We start from the raw sequence: 6300 nt of genomic DNA on the forward strand, positions 1-6300 counted from the left end.
TGTCCTCCTCAAAAAAAACGACACCATAGGTCGTTTGTGCAAGCAGCATATTACGACCTACATTTACGTTTTAAAATTAAGCGCCCTCTAGTGGTCCTATAAATAATGACAGCCTCGTTTGTTGGGTGTGTCGTCATCAAATGGTCTTTTCCAATAAAAATCTGTGATAAAAATGCGATCGATGAGAGGAAGGAGTGACCCAACATTGCATTGAACATCCTAGTCCAGGTGAGTGTATTTTTTTATAAGTTATCGTTCTGATTGTATGCATGCAAGTCATGTGGAGTGCAGTTTGACGTTTTACTGTGGTATTTGTAGTTAAAACACAGTAACCGCAACACTTTTACCACAGTAACTGCAGTTTTAATGTGGTATTTATAGGTGAAACGCAGTAACCACAACACTTACCATGGTTTTACCACAGTAACTGCAGTTTTAATGTGGTATTTGTAGTTAAAACGCAGTAACCGCAACACTTACCATGGTTTTACCTCATTAACTGCAGTTTTAAAATGGTATTTGTAGTTAAAATGCAGTAACCGCAACTCTTACCATGGTTTTACCACAGTAACTGCGGTTTTAATGTGGTATTTGTAGTTAAAACGCAGTAACCGCAACACTTACATTTACCACAGTAACTACAGTTTTAATGTGGTATTTGTAGTTAAAACACAGCAACCGCAACTCTTACCAAGGTTTTACCACAGTAATTGCGGTTTTAATGTGGTATTTGTAGTTAAAACACAGTAACCGCAACACTTACCATGGTTTTACCACATTAACTGCAGTTTTAAGGTTGTATTCGTAGTTAAAACGCAGTAACCGCAACACTTACTTTTACCACAGTAACTGCAGTTTTAATGTGGTATTTGTAGTCAAAACACGGTAACTGCAACACTTACCATGGTTTTACCACAGTAACTGCGGTTTTAATGTGGTATTTGTAGTTAAAACACAGTAAACATAACACTTAGCATGGTTTTACCACAGTAACTGCGGTTTTAATGTGGTATTTGTAGTTAAAACACAGTAACTGCAACACTTACCATGGTTTTACCACAGTAGCTGCAGTTTTAATGTGGTATTTGTAGTTAAAACACAGTAAACACAACACTTAGCATGGTTTTACCACAGTAACTGCAGTTTTAATGTGGTATTTGTAGTTAAAACACAGTAACCACAACTCTTGCCATGCTTACAATATCTTTTTGTATTGTAGTTGTAATTCAGTATTTTTTTTCTGTTTTGCAGTTACTTCAGATGACATACTCCATCTCCCACAACCTTTAATTCAACAGCTCTTTTAAGAAGCCATCTCTCAAAAGCCTACTTACTGTCCGTTTATCTCTCTCTCTAATTCAACTTCAAATTAGCTTAATTGGCATGACTTGTACAGTATTGCCTTTAAATGAGCAATAAACAAAATTATGATTATATAATACAATAAAAATATAATAATACAATAAATAAATACATTATTTTTTAATACACCAGAAGTAACAATAATATTAAGACAATGTATAAAAAAAAAACCTGTACATGCATTCAGACAGGTTAAGAATATTCTCACTTCTCTCAGCTTTTCCTTGCCTATTTTTCTGACCTGTAATCTGTAATTCATTTACACATATTTTTGCTCTCTTTCTTTCTTCTTCATCATGGCATATTTTTAAAACTCAGAATTAAATTTTGACCATTTGTCAGGAAGCTGCTTGCATTAACAGGGAACTTGCACTCAAATCTCCCAATGCTGATCTTGATGAAGCTGCCAGGGAGGCTGAACAAGTCCTTCAAAGGTTCAACACTTCACAGGTATTGAACACAGTAATTTCTTGTGTTGCTAACTAATTTCCTTAACATCCTTCCTCTCAGATATTTCGGTCACAGATCATTTTTAACACACTGTCTCAACATGTATGTATTTCTCTTTGTTTCAGCTGAAAATGAAGACCAAAGGAAGGAGAGGGATGGATTTGGCCATCTTGTGTGTTTACGGAGAAGACAAAAAAAGCTGCAAAGGAAAACATTTCCAATGGTATGTCTGTGTTGGTCTTCTACAGTTATATTTCACACAGCATTTGATGTTTCTTAAACTTTGTTTTACATACCACAAGGCCCTATCAGCTAGTAATAATTCTTACAATTTACCAAGTCAGCAAATTCATATGATATTGTAAGTGTCATACTGACATGTACTTGATACTGGTAAGTATCAAGTATTCTTTATTAACCTTTACAAATTGGCGCCATCTCTTCTCATTCAAACAGTATAATGGTTACTTCCTCAATAACTATAATAACTATTTTAGCTTCCACACAAACAGACGAAAAAGTTCTGTTTATTATTATTATATACGCTGTAGTTATGTTGTCTCACTTTGAATGCTTAAGCTCTTTTAAAGTCTTGTAGATTCTGATTGTCTGTCAATGTTTTTATTGTTCATCTTGTGATTTTAATTCATTTCTCTTTCTTGCTGTCTTGCAGGATTTCTCAAGATTCCTTCTTCATCAGCTTGTGAATGAAGAGCCAATCCTTCCATATCTCTCTCCCTCTCATGTGGCACATCTGCTCTCAGCCCTTCTACTTACTTCCAACTTCCACTCTTAAATACAAGCATGTCTACTTGTATTAATTTCTCCTCTACAGTGAACACATCTCTACTGTCAGCCGTCCTGTCACTGCCACCATCCCTCCCACTGTATTCCACATGCCAACACAGAGGAAGACGGTAAATAATAAAAATGGTAATGTAAAAACAATCATATTTTTCTCTTTTTTATATTATTTCCTTAATTATGTCAACTTATTGTTATTGAATTGCATATTACGTGAGAGTGTGTGTGTGTGTGTGTGTATATATATATATTAGTTTATTGTTCAGTTTTTACTATTCATCTGGTATGCCAATCAATCAAAATTACATATCGCATTCATAAATACCACAAAATGCTTAATAAAATGCTTAAGCCACTTAATTGTAGTGCTGTTCGTAACCTTTGAAACCTTCAAGGTAATTGGAATGTTAAAAATGCATTTTCTTGCTGAAAACGATTGACTTTATAATTATTGTTATTAACCGTTCTAATTTAAATTGCATTTAGATGAAATACAAGTGAACAATGATTACAGGAGATATAGTTTTAAATTAATATTGTAAAATATTGCTCTTAATAATTGTTTGCCTGTCTGTTCTTTAAAGGGAAGAAAAGAATATCTTTCTGATGGGAGCCTTGCAACTTCTGATTTGTAAAAATATAATTTGCAGTATTATAACATTTTCCATAAACAAATTCTCTTTTTTTATTTGTTTAATATTAACCAATGTTTTAAACAGGGTTAAGTTGCATATTTCTGAGTAGCATAATACTTAATAAATCAGTCTTTTTTTTTTTTTTTAAGTTCACTATAATTGATAACCTCTATGCAGATGCATTTTTATAATGTGTTGTTGTTGTTTTTTCTTTTCTTCATAGTGGCACAGACTGGAGAAGTACCTGGGTGACAGAGGATGCAGTTCTGGGCACTTATGTTTGTCTTTAAACAGTTTGACATATCAATAAAATTTGGAAATTACTACAAAATGTGTGCATTCATTATGTCTTTTGGTACAGCTAAGAATGTCAAGGTGGTAGGGTCCATTTCCAGGAAACAGAAATGATTAAATGTATAGCCTGTCTTTAATACAATATAACTACACTGTAAATGTTACAGAAGCACTTCATTTCAATAGTAGCTGCTTATTTTTGGTCAAGAAATTTAGCTTAAATGTTAAAATAACTAATAAAATAATTAAAATAACTAATGTTAAAATAACTAATATGAGTGTAGACCATGCATAAAATGGAAACCATTAGGCCCTTGCTTGGGGACATTTTATTTTTTCACTGTAATCAACAAATCTATTTCTGCATCACGTTAACCCCACAATGTAATCTGTCATTTTAGTTTCATATTTAATGGGGGCAAATAAATGTGTAACAGTTGAACCTGGAAGATCCTGTCAGGAATGACCATATATGGACAAGTAAGTGTGACGCTTCTATTCAAATGGATTGTCATAGGCTCTGACCTTCCCTTGGCATCCGCAGGATTCGTTGTGGTTGGACAATCTTTTAACCCATATTAAAAAACGTTTAATGTTGCAAAGTTCTTTTTGCTGTTATTATTACGTTAGTAATACATTCAGTTAACAAAGCGGTGTTGATGTGTTGTGAGAAATTACCTCTTTACCGATATCCTAACCCTAACCCTAGTATATCTTTACAGAACTACAAATAACAGCGCCATGTTTTTGGCGTTCAATCGATAGAATGACAGGGGCTTATGGGTAATGTAGTTTAAAACGTTTAATAATGAAATAGAAAAAAAAATTCTTTCTTTAATTAACAAAGCCGGATATCTAATCATGTTCATTGTGCAAACCTCTATGACATAATTGAAAGGCAGACTGAAATATGGTATTTTATTATGAGCACTTTTTAAAACGCCTTTATACCTCCTTTTCATATATATTTGAAAGCTGTGTCCAACATTATTTAGTAAACATAGCACAAGTAGTTGTCATACCAATTTTCTCTGTGATACTATAATCAGACTTTGATTTACAGCCATCTGAAATGTGCATTTTCTTGCTCTTCCAAGGGACTCTACTGGGCCACTGAGGGTGGAAGGGCAGTAAAACATACACAGGTGTATTCTCATCATGGACAACAAAGTGTGTTGAGTCACATTATACATTATATTGTCTTTTCAACAATTTGCCATTATGCAGGTTGTTGCAAGTTCCTCCAGTCATAGTTAACAGAACAAGAATAGACCCCCAAAATCAAAAGCCAAAAAAATCAACATTAATGCCCAATTGGAATGGGCTTCTCCATTTATTCAAATGGAGATCAAGAAAAATAATAGTGTTGACAGTAAACAAAGACACCAATACATTGTGACACTACATTGTACTGTTGCAAAAGGCCATGTGCCATTCAGTAAGACAAGGTATGTGTAAAACATTCATGCATGTATGTAGGTCAAATTCATGTGTGCAAAGAATCATAATATAAAATAAGACATTTGTAAATCTCTTTCTCAAAATCTTCTCATCTTTGTCCTCCTGAAGTGCTGGCCATCAGAAATGTGCATGCTCATCTTGCTTATAGTATGATCCATGTTGATCTTTCACTGGTAGGTCGCCCGAAGTGGCTGAAGCAATATAGCCCATGCAGTCTCTTGTAATACACCTTTCAGTCTTGCCTTCATGTATCTGAAATGTAACATATTTACTGTATTTGACACAGCATCTATGCCACTAAGCATATGCAATGCTAACATTCTAGCAAACTGTTGTCCTATATGTCATTATGACTAAATGTTCATGTCTCAATTAAAATAATTATGGTAATTATGTATTTTTTATTAAATCAAACCAAACACCATTCTTAATACAGAATATTCACCATATTTTATTATCACCATATACAACACTTTACTGGCAAATACAGCATGAGTACAGCTAAAGTAGCACATAAAGACAAATGATATTGAAGAGAAATAAAAATGAGTTACGTTAGATCATATTATATTAATCAGTTCACAACACACAAATGCATGCAATGTCTTGAGCACCACAGAATCACATCCAGTTTCCTTATCAGATCTCTCCTGGTTTTCTTCCTTTTGCTTGCTTATCCATGTCCCTACCATAATCATCTTCTTCCATGTCTCTAACAATTTACAAATTATTATCCAGCACTGTACAGTATAAATGAACAAAAGACGTGACCAATTCAAATCACTTTGTCAACATGACATGAAAGCAAGTGTGCAGGTGATGAAATTCTTTAGCGCAAACTCTGCAGCATGACAGTATGGAATATATACACAACACATAAACTATTAACGATACAGGTAGAGAACAATACATGGGACTATATTATACTATACACAGAGTACGAAATGAAAACAATAATAAACAAAATAATCATGTTATACATTTACCTTTGCAGTGCAGTACAGTATGAATTAGTGCAAACAGAATGTCAGGGTGAGTCCAGTCAGTGTAGCTGATAAAGTGCAGTGCATATGAGGTTGGTGTGGTGGGGTGTGCTGCTGTGTGGTGTTACTGGTATGAGTTCAGTACAGTCTGATTGCCTGTGGAAAGAACTTGTCTCGCAATCTGCTGGTGTGGGTTCAGCGAGAATGTCTGCCTGATGGTCACTGTGAGAGCAGTCCACGGCTCGAGTGGCTGGAGTCTCTGATGATCCATGCTTTCCTCACACACCACCTGGTGTAGATGTCCTGGAGGG

At 34.5% G+C, this 6300-nt stretch overlaps 1 long non-coding RNA gene across 1 annotated transcript; it reads left to right on the forward strand.

Moving 5' to 3' along the window:
• Positions 1-1588: 1588 nt before the first annotated feature.
• On the forward strand, positions 1589-2762 carry LOC137018688 (uncharacterized). The gene is made up of 3 exons (XR_010894927.1): positions 1589-1812; positions 1938-2035; positions 2486-2762. It is a non-coding gene; the product is annotated as an uncharacterized lncRNA (long non-coding RNA).
• The last annotated feature ends 3538 nt before the right edge of the window (positions 2763-6300 follow it).

This window comes from Chanodichthys erythropterus, chromosome 4, assembly GCF_024489055.1.
Source record: "Chanodichthys erythropterus isolate Z2021 chromosome 4, ASM2448905v1, whole genome shotgun sequence".
NCBI lineage: Eukaryota > Metazoa > Chordata > Actinopteri > Cypriniformes > Xenocyprididae > Chanodichthys > Chanodichthys erythropterus.